General features: G+C 49.7%; 1 protein-coding gene across 10 annotated transcripts in view; it reads left to right on the top strand.

The window, feature by feature from the left end:
* GOLGA2 (golgin A2) overlaps positions 1–21470 on the top strand; it is a 410097-nt gene that overhangs the window by 102852 nt on the left and 285775 nt on the right. The window lies entirely within an intron of this gene.

The raw sequence follows: 21470 nt of genomic DNA, 5'->3' as shown, positions 1-21470 counted from the left end.
GGGGTTGTTTGGGAGATCGGGGTTGCTGGCACCATAATGCGGTACGTGTGTAGGCTGCACCACAAGATTTCTTGAAATATACAGGTTCCTTTTCTCTCACCTTGTTTCGGAGTAGCATCACTTATGCTCCCCTGTCTATGTAGTCTTTAGTGTTGATCAAGAGGTTTCCTCTTAGCTCTTGGATCCTTTCTCTCAGGACTATTCTGTGGCAGTGGACTTTCTTTTTTGGTGGGAAGACCCTCTTACCCGTAACGTGATGATGCTTTGAAATGTTTTCATAAGTCGGGAAGAAGCTAAATTAATTGATATAAGTAGAAGAGACCCCTACAAATATAATCCTTAGTATCTTTTCATGCAGATGACCCACATGCCTCCTTCTAAAGATGTTCCAAAGCCACCCAGACAGTTCTCTTGCTGTTTGTGAACAAGCAGGCTTCGTCCTTGCCCACTGGTCCGTTGAGGTTTGTTGTGAAGACAGTGCTGCTTTGAGTGCTGTCCACAGGGAGGTAGATAGACTGCGTGGACTCTACAGTGCTGCTCCCCAAGCACCGCTCTGGGAGGCAGATAGATTGCGTAGGCTCCACAGCACTACTCCCCGAGCGTTGTACATAGAGGCGGATAGATGGCGTGGGCTCCACAGCACTGCTCCCCAAGCGTCGTACATAGAAGCAGACTGCGTGCACTTTACTTTGCCATTTACGAGTGGTAGCTTAATTCCAGGCCATCCGGTTTGAATCCTAGCTTGTGAGGACTAGGCCAGGGATAACACCTGCTGCACCTCCATTACCAACCGACACAATCTCTGTGCTCTTCTACTTTGCACCTTGTAGTATCGCTGAGAATCAACTGCTCCAGGCAAGGGGGAAGAGCCTTTTTTATCAGTTAAGTTAGTGAACTCTCTCTCTCTAACTAGCTGCAAACACTCAAAATCACATCCTCTTTAGGAAGCAACTTAAAACATGGCTCTTCAATGTCCATACAGCTGTCTGCATTCCCTCTCTTCTTTGGTCTAAATCTCCCCCAGCAAGCTCTTGGGGTCTCGTAGTAAGCACCTAGGAGCTCTAGGGTTGGGTCTCCTAGTAACTCCTTTAAGGGTTTGGGTTAGGTTTTGTAGTATGCACCTAGGAGAGCTAGGGTTGGAGCTGCCATATTATTGTCTTGGAGGGCAAGGGTCAGGGTACCCAGGTGAGCTAGTGTCAGGTGTTTCAGTATTTTGTTTTAGGGCTGGGTCTAGCAGTATGCACCAAATAGAAGTAGGGTTGGCTCGCCTAATATTGACTTGTGGGGCAAGGGTCAGAATTCCCAGTATGCATCATGGTGGCTGGTCATAGAAGGCAGGTGTACATTGGGGTTGAAAGTAGTCAGAATCCAAGTAGGAAATTAAGAAGTTGGATCTAGCACCACCGTAACAAATAGTACGATGGAGGAGTATGTGGTTGCTTATGTTGGAGGGAATGCCTAACATTCCTGTTTCACAGCTGTTTCCCCAGCTTGGAAGTTAAGGGTCAGGACTCCCAGTACTATCCCGGAAGCTAAGCATCAGAACTCTCCATATGCATCTCGGGGGCAAAGCTATGTTCCCTCTGTACTATCCCGGAAGCTAAGCATCAGAACCCTCTGTATGCATCTTGGCAGCAAAGCTCCGGTATCCCCGTACTATCCCGGAAGCTAAGCATCAGAACCCTCTGTATGCATCTTGGCAGCAAAGCTCCGGTATCCCCGTACTATCCCGGAAGCTAAGCATCAGAACCCTCTGTATGCATCTTGGCAGCAAAGCTCCGGTATCCCCGTGCTATCTTGGAACCTAAGCATTAGAACTCTCCGTACGCATCTTGGAGGCAAAGCTTCAGTCTACCAGTGCTATCTTGGAAGATCAGCATCAGAACTCTCCATACACATCTTGGAGGTGAAGCTCAGGTCTCTCAGTACTATCTATGAAGCTAAGCATAAAAAAAATGTAAACCCAGTATTTGTAAAATGCGAACAGCTATCCGAAGGCATCCCGGCTCTCGGGGCCGTCGGGAAGATTAAGCAACCTATTGCCCAGAGTCACATGGTGCTGGGCTAATCTGGCGCCGGGATCGAACCGTGAGCCCCAGATTCCAGCGTCAGTCGCCCTGGCCCCAGAGCCACACCTCTTCCCAGAACCCTCTGTAAGCATGTTGGCGGCAGAGCGTAGGTCTCCCAGTACTAATTTGTAGGACAAGAGTCTGATTCTGGAAATTGATTTTCTGTTGCAGTAACACACCCACTTTTTGCCAGACTACTGATGTACTTTTACTTGGTGTGCCCTGGGTCCCTGCCAATCAGGATCCCAGGGCGTATGTTCTTTTCCCAAAACAAACCCAATTGGCATCTCTGGCCACAGGTCAGTCCCTGGTAAATGGTACCACCGGTACCCAGGGCACTGTGAGCAGGGAAGGCTTCTAAGGGCTGCAGCACTTATTGTGCCACCCTTAGAGGTCCTGTACCACTACACTCACAGGCTGTGTGTTTTGGTGCAGAACAGAGTGAAGAGTCGACATGGCACACACCCCTGTGCCGTGCCTACAACCCACTGCCCTGGCATATATCAGTCACCCCTCTAGCTGGGTGCCCTATACCAGTGGTGAGGGTACAGGTGCATAAGCCCTGTACCCCTACATTTTCTAAGTCCATTATTAGACATTCTAAGTGCAGTGCTGCCTTAAGAGTATATGGTGCTGGGAGCTTGTCATTACGAACTCCACAGCACCACAATGCTCAGCACATTAAACCCACACTGATGCCAGTGTGGGATTTGATGAAAAATGCACACAGGGGGCATTTTAGAGATGCCCCCAGAAAAACAACCAGCCTCTGGTGGGTTCCCTGACTGGAACACAACAGCCTGCCACCATGAGACATGTTTCTGGACCCCTAGGGTGGGAGCCTTCGCTCCCTGAGCCCAGAAACATATCCTTTACTGGGCGGAGGTGTTCACGCCTTCCCCAGGCCAGGAAGAGCCATCAGTGGCAGGGGAGCATCAAAGGCCTGGCAGCCTTTGTAATGCGACCCCCAGCATCTCCTGCTATCAGGAGCAGGCCCGCTTCCTGTCTCCTCTCCTTTTCGGCGGGAAGGCAGGCGGGAAAAACTAGCCAGCCCAGAAGATGTGCCCACCTCTGCCAACTCACCCCTCAGGTGGGGGAGGCGAGGTGAAGCCCTCTCTTCAGTGCTCGCCATCTTGCAGATGGCAGACACTCCCCAGTCAGGATTAGGGATTGTGCTCACTCCCCCACATGGGGTGAGCACACCAAGGGTGTAGATACACTAAGGTCAGTAGCCCATTGGCTACTGACCTCAAGACCCCTAAAAATGCCCCTAAATACAGTATTTAGGGGGCTGCCCTGAACCAAGAAAGCAGATCCAAACAAGAAACAAGAAGAAAAGAAGAAGCAGCTAGCAAGAGGAAGACGCCCACTGACTTGGCCCCAGCCCTACCGGCCTGTCTCCCCTTCGAACCTGCTCCTGCAAAATCCCTGTGTCCTGCAGCCAGCAACCTCAAAAACCCCGGAGGACCTGCCTGCCTTCACTTCCAAAGACTGCTTCTCCTGTGAACAACGGATTTGTTCAACTGCAACCTCTGGCAGCAGCCGGAGACCGCTAATCCGGCCCAATCTGCACTCACCGTCAACGGCCCGAGCTTGAGTGGGCAAACACCACGAGGAGGTCCCCCCGGCGATCTTGAACCGAGATCCAGCAACCCCTGACTTGCCTCGAGCCGACGCCTGCAGCCTAAATCCAAAGGCCCCCCCTAACTGCGACCCGGAGCTGGTAAGAAAATCAGACCCCAAAAGGCACCCCGACGCCCCACGGCCTTGTGCCCAAACCAACGGCTCCTAACCAACCCCTAACTACCCAATTTACCTCTCGAAGTAGTGGTCGCACCCAGAAGCCCTTTGTCTCCCTGCCTGCAGTGCTTTTGCAAACTGGAGGTTCTCCAACTGATAAAAACACGGCTGTTTGATACGATTAGGGGTTAGGTGGAGCGATCTCTTTCTATGGACCAGCGCCAAGACGCCTCGGCATTCGTTCGCGCTTTATAAGTGATGATCCTATCCTATCCTATCCATTGGAAACAACAGGGCATCCGACCTCGAAACAGCACCCTGCACCCGGCCGCCCTAGTGCCGCTGAGGGTGCACCTTTGGTGCCTATTTGTTTCCTCATTTGTCCTGAGCTAAAGTTCAGGAGCTTTGCTCCCACAACCCAGTGGCCTGCTTGCCAGCAGCCACCAACCCGAGGCCCCCTATCGGATAACACTGGGCCTCAACACTCTGCACCCGGCCGCCCTAGTGCCGCTGAGGGTGTAATAAGAGTGCATCACTGACCCTGGGGGACCCCTGAGTCTAACCCCAGAACCTCAACTCCAAAGACCGATTATTTACCTAAAAACCGATAACCATATTTTCCTCCATAGGATAACATTGACACTTTTTCCTGAAAAAGTTTCAAAGTGTGGAGTTTTGAAACCTAAAGAAATTCTTTAAAATTGTACTGTTTAACAAAAACGCTTTTACTCACCTGTTTACAGGAAATGTCCCAGTGCTGCATCCAGGCATACAGCACTGAGTCAGAAAAGTAATACAAAAGTAACTTACCTGCTATTTTACTGAAAATCCCATTTAAGTCTATGTACTATATCTACAGGTGATTGCATTTCTCTGAAACAATGCTGTAAGTCAAGCCATAGTAAATTTACAATTGCAATTAAACTGTTTTACAATCAGCATTTACTACTGTAAAATATTTATTGCTTACCTGTGCCAGGCTTGCTTGGTTCTATAAATAAAATAACTAAAAGAATATTTTTTTATACAAAAACGATTGGTCTGAAGTTCCGTCTTTGAGTGTGTGAATTCATTTGCTGACTGAGTGTGTTCATCAAATGCTCAACACTGTCCTCTGATGCTGCCTTACTGCTCGACCAAGCTACCACAAATCGAGAGTAAGGTTCTATCTAACTTTACCTCTGCCTATCTTTGGGGTTCCACTGGACTATGTGCACACGATACCTCACTTTGGTATAGTATATACAGAGCCAGATTCCTACACTCTTCAACAGTACTTCCGGGCTCAGCGGACACCGGTGCATCTCTGTGCGCCGGGTCTTTGCCCCAGGTGCTGTACAGCGGGCTTTTTCAGCTGTTTTGTTCCTGTGCTGTGAACAGGACGCCAGTCAGTGTGTCCTTAGGGTCTCTAGGCTTCACCGGGCTCTTGAGATTACTTCTATTGTGTGGGTGTCAGTAGTCTACCCCGGGGGTGTGGCTACCGCAGGGCTGCATACCTCCAGGGAAAATAGTTTTGCAACTGCTCGCCGCGCCAGCCTCTCTGCTTAATAATGGGGCTGCCCTCCACCGTAGGGTTATACATTTGCCCTTCAAAGGCGGATCCCCCTTTGAAGTCTGCCTTTTGGGACCAACACTCGTGTGTCTTCCTGCAGGAGGGAGGTAACCCCTCCTTGGCCTGTAATCCCTCATTGTTTCCCTTCCCGAGAGTTGTTAACCCCTCTGCTGCTAGGCCTTCCCCCACCCCCCCGTGCTATGCCTGTTTTTGGCTATTTGGGGTAGTTCGCGTTCAAGCAAATTTGCGTCCTTTTCTTCCAACATCATGGTGATTCTAAAGGTACCCAGGGTTTGTGGATTTCCCTGGAGGGGACCCATAAATTAGCCAAAATAAAGCAAAATTTTGTTTTTTGGGGGAAAAAATGGGAAAAAAAGTGCTGCAAATGAAAGCGTCTGGTTTTCCCCCTGGAAATGGTATCAAAAAAGGGTTTGTGGGGCCGAAATCCCCATTTTCCCAGCTTTTAAGAAATGACAGACTTTTGTCAGAAAACCAAAGTGTTTACACAGTTTTGGCATTTTACCGGGATATAGCCTATTTTTGCTATTTTTTGTGCTTTCAACCTTCTTCCAGTTAATGGTAGAAATGGGTATGAAAGCAATAATGGATCCTGGAAAGCTATACATTTTAGAAAAGTAGACGAAATTCTGAATTCAGCAAGTGGTCATTTGTGTAGATCCTTCAAGGTTTCTTTACAGAAACTAACAGTTGAAAATAGAAAAACTGAAAATTAGTTGAAAAAAACAGCCATTTGTGTCAACATTTTCACCTGTAACTTATTTTAATTATGACAGCTGTTTGAAAGCAATATACCGTTACATCCGCTGGACCTTTCTGGTTGTGGGGACATATAGGACTTGTAGGTTCACCAAGAACCCGACGAACCCAGAGCCAATAACTGAGCAGCGTCTTGCAATGGTTTTTTATTATGTACCGGGTATATAGCAATTATTCTGGGAAAATGTATACATGAGAAAATCAGTAGGAAAGACACCTATGTATTTCTGAAATGAGAACAAAATATAGAGTTTAGAAACAGTAGATATTTGCACATTTCCAAAATTGGGAGTACCCATACTAGCATGAGAAATATAGGTTATTTTTCAAAAGGGCTACTTTTTTATACATTGTCTTTCATTTGGAAGGCAGAAATGCATCGAAAGTCAATAGGTAACAGTTGCTCTACAATTCCGTGTTACCCTAAGTCTCCCGTCTTTCTGTGGTGGAAAGTTCTGGAATTTGTGTGGATCCACAAAATTCCACCCACCCCACATTCCCCAAAGTCTTCCGAGACAAATGGTACCTCACTTGTGTGGGTAGGCCAAGTGCCCACGACAGGAAACGGCTCAAAACGCCACGTGGACACACCACATTTTCACAAAGAAAAATTAGTCTTTTTTTGCAAAGTGCCTAGCTGTAGTTTTTTAACCATAGCTCTGCCGGCACCTAGGGAAACCTAGCTAAAGTATACATTTTTGAAAACTAGACACCCAGTGGAATCCAGGATGGGGTGACTTGATTGGCTCTCACCAGGTTGTTACCCAGAAGCCCTTGCAAACCTAAAAAATTAACAACAAAAAAACAATTTTCCTCACATTTCTGTGGTGGAAAGTTCTGGAATCGGCATGGATCCACAAAATTCCACCCACCCCGCGTTCCCCAAAGTCTTCCGAGAGAAATGGTACCTCTTTTTGCGTGGGTGGCCCAAGTACCCGCAGCAGGGAAGGGACCAAAACCTATTGAGGCGACATCAAAATTACCTATCACAAACCAACCTGGTTTTGCAAGGGGGGGGTCCCATGAGTTTTGGGTCCGGGGCTCGGCGGCCATCTAGGGAAACATACCAAACCCACACATTTCTGGAAAATAGACACCCGGGGGAGTCCAGCGAGGTATGGCTTGTGTGGGTCCCCCAACATTCTCCTACCCAGAATCCCCTCCACACCTCAAATTTTGCTGAAATAAAATCACTTTTTTCTCAAATTCAAGTGAGGTATCATTTTACTCGGGACACTAAGGAGAACGCTGTGGGGTAGGACATGTGTGCCGCCACAGTGATTCCACAAAAAAATATGTGGAAAATGTGTTTTCATCTAAATTTTTGATTTGCAGGGCATTCTGGGTAGGAAAACGTTGGAGTATCCATGCAAGCCATACCTCATTGTACTCCCCTGGGTGTCTAGTTTTCAGAACTGATTGGGTTTGGTACTTTCCCAAGATGGCCGCCGAGCCCAGGGCCACAACCCCAGTTTGCCCCCCCCCTCAAACCAGGTAGTTTTGTTGTAGGTAATTTTGAAGTCTCCATAGTACGATTTGGGCCATTTCCTGTTGGAGCCACTATACCTACCCACACAAGTGAGGTACCATTTTTATCGGAATACCTGGGGGAACGCTGGGTGGGAGAAAATTTGTGGATCCACACAGATTCCAGAACTTTACCACACAGAAATTTGAGAAAAAGTGATTTTTTTTTTTCAGCGAAATTTGAGGTTTGTAGGGGATTCTGGATAGGAGAATGTTGGGGGACCCACGCAAGCTATACCACACTGGACTCCCCCGGGTGTCTAGTTTCCAGAAATGTGAGGTACCTTTGGGATACTTGGAGAAATACTGGGGGGGTTGGAAATGTGTTACTTTCTGCAGCGTGAAAATTTGAGCACAATAATGCAAGGAAAATGTGACAGTCGCATTTTTGAGGTTTGCAGGACATTGTGGGTAAGATAAATTGTTGGGATCCACAAGAGAGACATCACCATGTTCTCCCATGGGCGTTTAGTTTACGACAATATCTACAGTTGGTAGGTTTTTCTTAGATGGAATGTACACCTTGGCAGAGAGACAAAAAAGACAAAGATTACCGCACAGCCATCTATTCCTCAAGCGCACACACATACTGGTTGGATTTGGCACGAGGGCGAGTGATGGTTCAGTATATGAAATTTGATTAATAAGAGATTTCACAAAAACGAAATGCACTGTCAATAATTGAAAGGACAAAAAACTAAATCAGTGACTCGCAGCTCGTGAGCTGTAAAGCTATGATAAGGAACCAACTGCTTTACAGGCCATTCACACACCTTTCATACATGATACACACAAGACCATTCCCACCACCAGGCACGAAACCAACACATTACAACATTCACAAAAAGGGACAAGGTACACCCTGCGTGACAAAAACAGAAAAGACAAATATTTCTGCACAACCACCTATTCCTCAGGCACACACACATACTGGTTGGATTTGGCACGAGGGTGAGTGATTGTTCAGTACTCAATTAACCAGAGATTTCACAAAAATGAAATGCACTGTTAATAATTGAAAGGGCGAGAAACTGAACCATTGACTCTCAGCTCGTGAGCTGTAAAGCCACGACAAGGCACCGACCTCTTTACAGGCCATTCATACACCTTTCATACGTGTGACACATACAAAACCATTCACACCGCCAGCCGCGGGCCCAGCATATTACAACACTTACACCAGCATCACTTTCACATACCCACATTCCTGACACAGCAATCACACCAGCTCACGGATTGCGTGGAGTGGCGTTTGGCTAGCAGTGTGTGTAGTGACCAGCAGCAAGTCACAGCTCACACACTGCCAGACAAGCGCCAGTCCATGCACGCTGCCAGCCAAGCGCCAGTCTACGCACACCGCCAGCCAAGCGCCAGTCCACGCACACTGCCAGCCAAGCGCCAGCCCACACACACCACCAGCCAAGCGCCAGTCCACGAACACCACCAGCCAAGTGCCAGCCTACACACACCGCCATCACATTTAGGATATTTTTTATACAAAAAAGAAATGCAAAAAAATTGAAAATAGATACAAATCTACCAACACAAAATCTGAAACTAAATACATTGCACAAATGCCAACCTTGAAACTGATCAAAAAATATAAAACAGTAGAGACTAGGCAGTTCACTTTACCATTCATGGATGCTCCCAAAAATTATTTTGCGTGTGGTACATTCTAAAATAGGCAGGCGCACACAGCCCAGGGTTAGGACTCTCAGGGCAGTACATACGAGTCTCCTTCCGCGAATCTTTTCGCCAACAGACTCTACATCTCCTACTGGGAAAGTCTTTTGAGGGTGTGGGAGGAATATGATCAGGAAAGTGGCGATCTTTCAATCTAGCCACATCCTCCACCACTTTAACTCTAGGAACACTTGCCTGTTCCACTAGAACAAGGCTGCCTATTACAGACTCCTGAAACTTAGCAAAAGTCATCTTTGACTCAGGACAAGAATCCTTTAATACAACAAAAGCATTAAAGGTTGCCAAGTGGAAAAATGGATAGCCAACTTCTTATACCAAATGTAAGCCTTACGATGAGCAGCGTAAGGTTCCAACCTCTGATCCACTCTGTCAACACTACCCATGTCCCTATTATAGTCTAAAATGCACACGCTTGCGCGCTTCAGCAACCTGACCCAAACAGTCACAGGTGCAGTGCTTTCATCATGGATGGTAGTCGGCATGTAGACATCTCTCCTGTCTGAGAACTTCACAGCTAGAAGTTCCTCGGACGCACGGCACTGTCTCCCCTCCCCCACCCCTCCAAGCTTTAGACGAACAAGTTCTTTTGGGAAACCTTTATGGTTAGAGCGGATTATGCCACAAGCAACAGTGTCCACTTTGGGCAAATCCCTGAATATCCACACACCAGTGTAGAAGTGACCTACATATCAATCAATCAGTCATTTGTAAAGCGCACTACATACCCGCGAGGGTCTCAAGGCGCGGGGGCGCTACTGATCGAACAGCCAGGTCTTGAGTGTTCTCCTGAAGTTCAGCAGGTCTTGGGTCTGTCGTAGGCTTGGGAGCCGGTCTTGTGGAGTGCCTTGTTTGCGTGGATGAGGAGCTTGAAGGATATCCTCTTGACGGGGAGCCAGTGCAGGTGGGGGGTGATGTGGCCGTGGCATGGTATGTCGAGTATCAGTAGTGCCGACGCGTTTTGGATGCGTTGTAGTCGTTTGATGAACTTGGTCGGGGCTCCCGCATAGAGGGCGTTTCCGTAGTCGAGTCTGCTGCTGACGAGGGCCTGGGTGACTGTTTTTCTTTTATCTGTCGGGATCCATCTGTAGATCTTGCGAAGCATGTGGAGGGTGTTGAAGCAGGAGGAGGAGACGGCGTTGACTTGCTTGGTCATTGAGCGTTGAGTTGAGGATGATTCCCAGGTTGCGTGCGTGGTCTGTGGGTGTCGGGTCTGCCCCCAGTGCCGTCGGCCACCAGGAGTCGTCCCAGGCTGAAGAGTTGGAGCAGAGGATGAGGACCTCCGTCTTGTCCGAGTTCAGCTTCAGGCGGCTGATCTTCATCCAGTCGGCGACGGCCTTCATTCCTTCGTGGAGGTTGGCTTTGGCGGTGATGAGGTCCTTGGTGAGGGAGAGGATCAGTTGAGTGTCGTCGGCATAGGAGATTATGTTGAGGTTGTGCTGTTGGGCGACGTGTGCAAGCTGGGTCATGTAGATGTTGAACAGTGTCGGGCTGAGGGAGGATCCCTGGGGTACGGTGCAGATGATCTCGGAGGCTTCGGATCGGAATGGGGGAGGCGGACGCTCTGGGTTCTGCCTGAGAGGAAGAATGTGGTCCATTCCAGAGCCTTGTCTCAGATCCCCGTGGTGTGGAGGCGTGCGCGTAGTCTGCGGTGGCAGACGGTGTCGAAGGCGGTGTAGAGGTCTAGGAGGATGAGTGCTGCGGTCTTACCGTTGTCCAGCAGTGTCCTGATGTCGGTGGCGGCGATGAGGGCGGTCTCGGTGCTGTGGTTGCTGCGGAACCCTGACTGGGAAGGGTCCAGGATTCTGTTTTCTTCGAGGTATCTGGTTAGCTGTCTGTTGACGATTTTCTCGATGACCTTGGCCGGGAACGGGAGCAGAGAGATGGGCTGGAAGTTCTTGAGGTCTCTTGGGTCTGCCTTGGGTTTTTTGAGTAGGGCGTTTATCTCAGTGTGTTTCCTGCTCTCTGGGAAGGTCGCAGTCTCGAGGGAGAGGTTGATTACGTTACGCAGGTGGGGTGCGATGGAGCTGCTTGCTTTGTTGAAGACGTGGTGCGGGAATGGGTCTGACGGAGAGCCTGGAGTGGATTGTGGATGGTGTCATTGATGCTCACGCTGGCCCAGGCTAGCAGGGGGTCGTGGTCGATGATGTGCGCAGTCTGTTGTGTTGCTGTCTGTTGGGGCTGTCTGGGTGTTGAAGCTGTCGTGGATGTCTTCTATCTTGTGGTGGAAGAAAGTGGCGAGGGAGTCGCACAGGGCTTGCGATGGCGGGATGTCGTTGGTGTTGGAGCTGGGGTTGGAGAGTTCCTTCACGATGTTGAAGAGCTCCATGCTATTGTGTGCGTTGTTGTCGAGGCGGTCTTTGAAGGAGGTCCTCTTGGCAGCCTTGATGAGGTGGTGGTGGTTGCGGATGGCATCCTTGTGTGCTGCGTGGCTGTCCGGGGTCTGTTCACTGTGCCGTTTCTTCTCTAGCTTCCAGCAAGCTTGCTTGGAGGCTAGGAGTTCTGGGGTGAACCAGCTGGCCCTCTTGCTGGTGTCTCTGTATGGGGGTTTCTTCAGCGGGGCAAGGGTGTTGGCGCAGTCCTCGATCCAGCGTCTGAGGCTGTGGGCAGCGTCGTCGGTGTTGGAGGGTACGTTGGGTGGGCTGAGAGCGAGGTTTGCATTCAGTTGATCTTCGGTGATTTTGCTCCAGCAGCCGGGGGGGGGGGGGATCTGTTGGGTGCGGTGGTGTGTGGTGGGTTTCTGGAAGGTGAAGTGGATGCAGCGGCGGTCGGCCCAGAGAAGTTCGGTGGTGTGGTTGAAGGAGACATGCAGGCTTGAAGAGAAGACTGGGTCGAGAGTGTGGCCGGCGGTGTGGGTGGGCGTAGTGACGAGTTGCCTCAGTCCGAGGTTGGCGAGGTTATTGATCAGGTTTGTGGTGTTGCTGCTGTTGTTGTTCTCAAGGTGAAAGTTCAGGTCTCCGAGGAGGATGTAGTCGGTGGAGGTCAGGGTGTGTGTGCTGATGAAGTCGGCGATGGAGTCGCTGAACTGGGAGTGGGGTCTGGGGGGTCGGTAGACGAGGGTGCCTCTGAGGGTGGAGTTGGGGTCTGTGTGGATCTGGAAGTGCATGTGTTCGGCAGTGCTGAGCGTGTCGTTGGTGCTTGTCGAGACCCTGATGCTTTCTTGTGGACGATGGCGATTCCTCCTCCCGTTCCATTGGTGCGGTCTCTGCGAGTGATCTTGTAGCCGTCTGGGATGGCTATGGCGATGTCGGGTGCGGAGGAGTCGTTCATCCACGGAAGGCGACGTCCGGGGATATTGTGTCGAGCAGGTCCCAGAGCTCGACGGCGTGTTTGCGTGCGGAGCGGGTGTTCAGTAGTATGCATCAGAGGTGGTTGAGGTCTTTTTTGGCGGGTGGTTCGTCGGCTTTAAAAAAAAATATGGCCCCAGGAAGCGACCCTTGCCCAAGGGGTCGCTTCCAATTTAATTTTTAAAAAATCCGTGGATCTAGTGGGCTTTTCTGCCCCCCCGGGGTGGGGGGGGGGCAGAAAAGCAAAGGCATCCAGCGCTTCCTGATGATGTTGGTGCATGTTCCGTCATGAGCACATGCCCACCGTGGCTCATGATGGAACCTCTCCGTCATGAGCACTGAAAGGGTTAACACATCTCTGCAGAAAGTCAGCTGTTTCGTCGAATGTTAGAAATGGGATTTTTGGTAGGCTAGGGCATGTGCCAAAGCCAGGCAGAAACCACCACTCTAGTCCGGATAAGGGGGTTACACTCCTAAAATAACCCCTGCTCATCCCCTTGGTAGCTTGGCACGAGCAGTCAGGCTTATCTTAGAGGCAGTGTGTAAAGCATTTGCACATAATCAACAGTAATACAGTGTTAGCACTACAAAAGGATACCTCACCAGTTTAGAAAAATATCCAATATTTTTATATACTTAAGACAAGACCCAAAATGATAAAAATCCACAATACAGTACTTGAAAATCTTCAGTTATCAAAATATGCTTGAAAAACAGTTCCTTGATGTCGATACCTCCGTCCGGGGCTATCACGGCGTCATGAACAAACAAATTCAAACAGTTCTGGCTGACCGCGGCATCGCGGGCCAGCTACAGTGTCGGGAAGACCTGCAAACAGTACCTTTTAGAAATGCAGGGTGTTGGTGACCTCTCCTTGAGCTTCCGGAAGCACGGCGTCTGCAGGCGTTGGTTCCAGAGGTCGGTGCAGGAGTTGTCATGCCCTCGAAGTCACACGCCTTGCAGATCGAATTTCTCTCTGTTGAAGTCAGGAGCGCTGGAGTCGGTAGGCGTCGGGTGCTGTGGTGCAAAGTGCAGCGTGCAGTGCCCTCAGGTCGCGGTGCGAGCAGCGGCTCTGTGGCGACGTCAGATGGCGTCGTCAGTGAGACCAGGGTCGCGGTGCGAAGTGAATGAGGTGCTCGTCGCGGTGCAAGGATCAGCGGTGTCGTTGCTGAAGCGCTGCCGTCGGCTGACGAACGGGAGTCGATGGTGTCGGTAGCCAAAGGCTGCAGTGTGGGATGAGGGCACTGCGTCGTGTAACTTTACAAGCGGTGCCCTTGAACCATGGTGCAAGCTGTGGCGTGACTTTGGCGTGGAGCGGCATCATCGGGGATACCAAGGCGTCGCCGTGAAGCAAGGCGGTGCAGAGTGCGGTGCCCATAGGTCGCGGTGCGAGCAGCGGCTCGGTGGCGGCATCAGCAGGCATCGTTGGTGAAACCAGGGTCGCGGTGCGGGGTTGCTGCGGTGCGCTCTGCGGTGCCTTCAGGACATGGAGTCGGCAGCGGCGTGGTCGACGTCGTCGGGTAGCTTCTTGTGTTGCAGCACAAAACACGCAGTCCCCAGTGCTGAGGACAGAAGAGCTTGAAGTCTTTGCTGTTCCTGAGACTTCTTGAACAGGGGGCAAGCTCTACCTCAAGCCCTTGGAGAAACTCACAAAAGGAAATTACAGAAAGGTCAGTCCAGTCCTTTCACTGCCCAAGACAGAAGCAGCCACCGCAGGCCAACACAGCAAAGCACACAGCAATGCAGTAGGTCCTCCTCACAGCTTCTCCAGCTCTTCTTCTTGGCAGTCTTCTTGGTCCAAAAGATTTCTGAAAGTCAGGGGTCTGGGCCTCTTGTGGAGAGGTGTGGTGCAGCGGCCAGGCGAGCTGACTTCGGAGCACAGGGCTCATGGTTCGATCCCCTGCTCCGGCGGCAGATCAGCTCAGCACCATGGGACTCTGGGCAATAGCTCACTTAATTTCCACGACGGCCCCCAGCGCCTCGAGACCCGTAAGGGTGAGTAGTTTGCGATTTACAAATACCGGGCCCCAATATTTATATCCCAAAATCCTTTGATCTCTTAGGCAGAGAGTGTCTATGCCCAGCCAGAACCAGTTCTGGCTTCTGTGGTGTGACTTCCTGGCAGGAGGTGGAGACTGCATGGTCAGAGGCAGAACAGGCCCTTTGAGGTGCAAGCAAATCTCCCCCTTTCCCAATTGCAGCCCAGGTCTATTCAGCCCTTTCCTGACCCACCTAGACTATTTGGAGCCACTCCTGCTCTCCAGCCTTCTGTCATCCAAAACCCAGACAGGCAATCCACATTCCAGCAGAGGCACACGGGATGACTGAGCAAGAAAATACCTACTTTCTAAAAGTGGTCTTTTCAAATACCGAATGTAAAAATCACCTTCACTAAAAGATGCATCTTCAGATTCTGAGTTCAGGCATACTAAACTTTATTTTCATACCTAATTTCCCGGGCCAGTTATGTTTATAAGATGTTCTAAACAAACTCCCCATTCTGTCCTATGGGGAACAAGTAGCCTTGCAATAGCAAAAACAAAATTGACTGTAATTCACTATCAGGACATGCCACACACACCAGGGCATGTCCTACCTTTCACATATACTGCACCCGGCCCACAGGGGTACTTTGGGCCTCCCTTAGGGGTGGCTGAATTGTAAGAAAAGGGAAGGTGAGGGACTGACAAGTGTGTGCACTGGCCAAGACATGGCAGTTACAAACTGCGTGCAGACTCCGCAATGGTGGGTTTGAGTTACCTTTTCAGGGCTACTCACGTGGGTGGCACAATCAGTGCTGAAGGCCCGCTAGTAGCATTTGATTCACAGGCCCTGACACACCCAGTGCACTTTACTAGGAACTAACAAGTAAATCAAATATCCAATAATGGAAACACCAATCCATAACACCATTTACCACAGGAGCACTTGCACTTTACCCCTGATCAGTAGTGAGAAAAGTGCACAGAAACACTACGCCAGCAAAAACAGAGTCCAAACCGGGAGGTCAGAAAGCAAAAACTCTGGGGAAGCACGCCAAATGATGCCAAGTCTAACATGGAACAGGCTCCATGTGTGCCCGGGAAGGCACTAGAGCTCTTAAGGCAGCACAGTGGCAACTTTGTAAAAGCTGCACTCTACAATAAGTAATGTTAATTTCGACTTGAGATGCAAGCCGGACTTAATGGAACGACGTGTTTAATACCATGGTCTGCCCAGTTTGGTGGCACTGTTCAGGAGTTAGCATGGCTGAAGGGTCAACGTGGAATCCTGCCCTCCCAATTGAGTGACCAAGAGTTTCCTCAGTAAAAATTGCAGTTTCACATTTTTACTATCAGAACATGTAAACTACGTGTTCTTGCTGATGCCATGTTGCACCCTACCTTAGGACTCGGTTGGCCTGCCAGAGGAGTGACTTACACAGATTTACAGGGTAAGTAGTGGTTTTGCCAGTACTGTCAATGGGAAAGTCGGGCCAGCACTGCATGACTGCTCTGCCAGTCTCCTGTGACGGACTGGGAGACTCATTTTACTTGGGGGACCTCCAGGGTGGCACAACCAATGCTGCAATCCCTGAGATACCACTCTTACGTGCCCTGGGTAGAAGGGCACCATGTATAAGGAACTTGCAGGTAAGTTATCCATTTCCAATTGAGTAGAAGCCAATTTCACATACACTTTAGGGTCCGGGTACTGAGGTCTGGTTAGCAGGCCTCAGCGCACTCTGAGTCGAACAACCAGCACAATCACTCCAAAATCTTGGGGGTGACCATATAAAAAGAGGTATTTCTTTACAGAGGGCAAAGCCTAGGTCTCCCAGTACTTTTTTGGAGGATTAGTCAGGTCATCCTGTAGGAATATTGGCGGACAAGTGTCCGGTTTCCTGAGGGTTTCCCTTTCTAGTGGTACGAAGTAGCCCAATTCTGGATGTCATAACCTTCAGCATCCCACTCATTCCAAGAGCCTTTACATGATCCATTGCGGTGCCACTGGGAGATGATCTTGATAGCCCCAGTGAGTAAGAGACTATTATGGTTACTGTCTCTCCACCTGCTTCCATGACTGGATCCTCAATGTGTCAAAACTTAGGACTGAATTCCTTATTGACTGCCACAATTGAATGTTGTTTTCATAGTTTTTCATTCTGTAGGTTAGCAGTCGTAACTAATCTGCTGAGATGCTTACCGATAGTGACGTACCCAGTTTATTGCCATACTTGACCAGTGCATGAGTTTTTGAGTAGAGGCAAAGCCATCTAGCACAATCTTCTGCATTGACAGACTGTGTGAAAGTGCGCCTTTTTGCATGGTTACTTTTGCCTGATTTCTGATGCACTTTGACTGAATGTGCCCTGGGTCCCTGCTAATTAGGCTCCCAGTGCCTGTGTTCTTTCCCAAAACTGTACCTTTGTTTCTACAACTGGCAAACCTCTGGCACACATATCCGTCCCTTGTAAAAGGTACCACTGGTACCAAGGGCCCTGTGACCAAAGAGGGTCTCTTAAGGGCTGCTGCATGTATTGTGCCACCTTCAGAGACCCCTCACCAAACACATACCCACTGCCATTGTAGACTCTGTTTTGATGCAGCTAAAACTGAAGAGTCTGCATGGCACACATCCGTGTGTCATAACTACAAGCCACTGCCTGTGGTATAGGTAAGCCACCCTCAAGCAGGACTTGCAGCGCTAAGACAGGGTGCACTATACCACAGGTGAGGGCATAGGTGCATCAGCAATATGCCCCAACAGTGTCTAAGTCCACTCTTAGTCATTGTAAATGCAGTGAAGCCGTAGTGAGTACATGGGCTGGGAGTTTATCATTACGAAATCCATAGCTCCATGATGGCTTTACTGAATGCTGGGAAGTTTGATATCAAACTTCTCAGCATAAATATCCCACGCTGATGCCAGTGATGGATTTATTGTAAAATGTACTCGGAGGCCATCTTGGAGATACCCCCTGAAAAAAGACCTACTCTGTGTTGTGCAGCTGACTGGTCTGCAACAGCCTGCCACTTTCAGACAGGTTTCTGACCCCCTGAGGAGGTGGAAGCCTTGTGCTTTTGTGGGTCAGAAACCAAGCCTGTTAAGTCTCCCCAGTGGCGTTTCTGACCTCAACCATTAGTAGCTGACCTCTCTGGGACCCCACGAAAATGTGTTCAACTTCAGCACAACGGGTCTCCCTGACTTCAACTTAATCCAATAAAGATTTTCCAACGTCTAAAGGCACCCCTGCATCCTCAGCCCCTTGACTATCCCAAGTTACATACCCAGTTGTTGTCTACCTTCAGCCTCTTTGAAAACCCTAGTTCCTCCCTTCACTTTCATTGGGCAATCAAGGCTGTCTTTACACCCTCCACCCAGCCACCCCTGTGCCTCTGGAGGTATATCTTTGGTGTTGCCTTGATGCCCCCCCCCCGCCCCCTCCCCTGTGCTTGCTTTAACCCTTGGGGCATTTGACCTAAAACCGCAGGTACCTACCTTCAAACCGTGCATCTCCAATCATCCCTGTCCCCATAGACTAACATTGGGCTCCGGGCAGCACCTTTGAGCTCTGCACCGAGCCGCCCCTGTGCTGCTGGTGGTGCAGATTTTGTGTCCAACTTTGCCCTGTGTTGGTCCAAACCCCTGAAGACTGGAATTGTAAGTTGTGTACTTGCCTGCTAATGTGTATAACTGTTTTCCTACCATATGACTACATTATATTTCTTGCTGTTTGCATTAAGTGTCTATTTTCTACATTGCTAAGTATTGCCACTGTTTATTGACACCACAAAGTATTTCTAATACTACTTTAAAGTATTCCTAATGCTATTTGCAAAACATTCCTGCAGTCCTGCAAGTATTACTATTTCTGAACTGGTATTGACCAGCAACTGAGTTCTTCTTAGTTCTAAAATAAAAGTAACAAAGTAATATTTTTATACAAACATTGGACTTGGAGTTAGGCATTGAGTGTGCGCCTCATTTCTTGACTGTGCGTGTACAACACATGTTCAACACATGCCTCTGATAAGCCTAACTGCTCAACCACACTACCACAAAAGAGAGTAAAGTATTATCTACTGTAGCCCATGAGGATCCACTGAACTTTGTATATACTATACCAAAGTAAGGTATAGTGTGCACAGAGCCAGCTTCCTACACAGGCTGCCTGCCTCGTTTCAGCTGTCACTGTGCCGAAACCCCTAGCCACGTCGAATCTTGTGGATCTGTTAGGCACTCTAAGTGGATTTTGACAGATATTGCTCCCCGTCTTGAGACTACAGGTTCATACTAGATCGAAGCCAGTTCACGTGGAAGAAAAGTGGAATCCTAGAGAAAGTGAAACCATGGCTAGAAATGTCTACATGAAGAATGTCAAGGTATGGCAGAGGGAAAGAACACTTTTGAAGAGTTGTTTCAACAGCACAGAGACAAGGATTATGATAAGGAGCATTCTTCTACGGGCCTGGCTAAGATCTGTGAAGCTGGTCTGCATCTTTACCTGCAGGGGTACATGAACAGCTCAACAATGTCCACTGTGTCTTAAGAGCAGCAAAGGATTTTCTCACAAACAAGTGCTCAGGTGAAATGAACACACAATTCTAGAAAGTAACTCAAGGAAACATTGTAAAACTCAAACCCTACACGTGGGTGTCGGCAAAAGCTCTGGGACAGACGTCTTATCTTGATTTCCATGCGGATGAGCACTCTCGCTGGTGCTTGCAACATACTGATGGTGTTTCAGTTTCTTGGTGCCTGAAGAAGTTCGGCAGCCTATGAGAACCTAAAACTGTCTGTGGAGGGTCTCAGTTTGGATATGTTCATTGGTGAAGTTGCATGCTGTTGTAGGATTTCCAGGATGGCGACGAGTCCCATCCAATGACGTAAGGCGAGCTTCAGTTGTGGTATGAGCACACTGAGGCCTTGATAGCCAGTGGGACGTGGAGCAACAGGCAGTTTTGGCGACACCAGACCTGAGATTACATGTGAGAGATTTGACTGTGTGAGCCCTGGATAATGTGGACCATGTCATCCTCGTTTAGGGGTGGCATCATCTCTCCTCCACTTTAGGGCAAAGGATAACCCCTTTTGGAATGACCCTTGCTCACCCTCTAGGTGCGTGGCGTGAGCAGCCAAGGCGATTCTTCAGGCGTTGTTGGTTAAGCAATTATAATCACACACACAGTAAACACATCAATCCCCCCAGAAACGGACACCAGGCTTAGGTATGTGAAAATACGCTCCTTTATATAAAAATAGTTATCTTAATATGCAGACTTATCACAAGACTAGTAACGTTGTTTGGATGCCACCAGGTTATAAAGCAGGCAAGCAGTTCTTTAAGCGGGTACTTCTTTAGTCTTTTACCAATGTCACTTGAGGGATTCCAGTCTTGACTTACTTCAGGCCTACCGCGGCTCACGCATCTGTCGTGGGCGCGCCTGCGCCGTGCACAGCTCCTCCCGGCAGCTCCGGGGCGGCGGGAGGTGAGACGGGTGTGCGGTGCGGTGAGGATAACGGGGAAATAAGGCGGTGCGGGCCCCGAGCCCGATACTGGAACTCCTTTAGTGATGTGGATGGTCGGCACCGGTCCAAGTGTTCTTGGGTCCTCAATCAGCGGGTGTGGGCAAGTAGGCAGGCGCGGCCAGCGACCCTTAGCACGGCGGTGCAGGGGGGTCTGCACAGCGGGGGCGGCGCGGCCTGGGGGTGTTCCAAGGATAACGAAGCGGGGTCACAGGGCACGGTCCGTGCAGCTGGTGACCTGGCGAAGATCACGATCGTTGGAAGGATTCCGGCGGGAGGGGTGACAGCGCTTTCAGCGCGCTCCAGTGGCAGGCGGTGACAGGGGTGCAGGCAACCTAGCCCGGGGACAGAGAGCGGCTCCGGACGGAGCGGGGCTCTCACAGGGTTGAGGCAGGCAAGCTCCTGAGTGTCACGGCCCTTAGGAGGGGCGATGAGGGGCGCAGTCTCTTTCCAGTGGGATGCACACACGGCTCGAATTGGAGGACGAGCAAAAGCACAGAGAACCCACTGGTCCTGGGGTTCAGTTCAGGGGGCAAGCTCAGATCAAGCCCTTGGAGAATGTTCAAGCACAAAGCAGCAAAGTCTTTTCAGCAAGTCTCTTCCTCTCCTTTCTCAGCAAGGCAAGCAGCAGGCCAGCTCCTCCAGCGTCTTCTTCTGCTTCTAGTCGGGCAGAGGTTCTTTGTGGGAAAACAGGATTCTGATTTCTTAGGAGCCAGGCTCCTACTTTTATACAGTGATTCTTTTGTTCTTTAGCGCCAGGGGGCCTGGGCCTGGCTCAGTCCAGTTCTGGAGCACTTTGTTATGGTGACTCTGCTCTTTCCTTTCAGCAGCAGGGCAGAGACATCAGCCGCTCCACAGGGGGCGGAGCCGGCTTTGTGGTGGCAGAGCACAGGTCTATTCAAGAGTCAAGGTGTACTCCTCCCACCCATCCTGGTGTAATCTCTCTACCCACCACCTGGCAGCCAGCCTGTCTCTGGGGATTCCCCAACCCTGCTCCTTACTGTTGATAGGCAGAACACACACACACAGCAGAGGCGGACTGAAATGGCCAGGTCAGTAAATACTAACTTTCTCAAAGTAGTATTTACAAACCCAGGATATTAAAATAAACTTGACTACAAGAAGTATTTTATTATTCTGAGTTCAGGCATACTAAACTTGACTTTCTATCATGCTCTATGAGTCCACTGGGGTCACAGCGTGTAGTGACTCCAGCAGCCCATTCTGGCCTATGGAGAGCAGGTAGCCTTCAATAGTGAAAAACGAAAATGGCTGTAATTCACAACTAAGACACGCCACACACAT

The sequence above is a fragment of the Triturus cristatus genome, chromosome 1_2 (genome assembly GCF_964204655.1).
Source record: "Triturus cristatus chromosome 1_2, aTriCri1.1, whole genome shotgun sequence".
NCBI lineage: Eukaryota > Metazoa > Chordata > Amphibia > Caudata > Salamandridae > Triturus > Triturus cristatus.
Note: the sequence above shows the minus strand (reverse complement) of the source record. Positions and strands in the feature narration are given on the sequence as shown.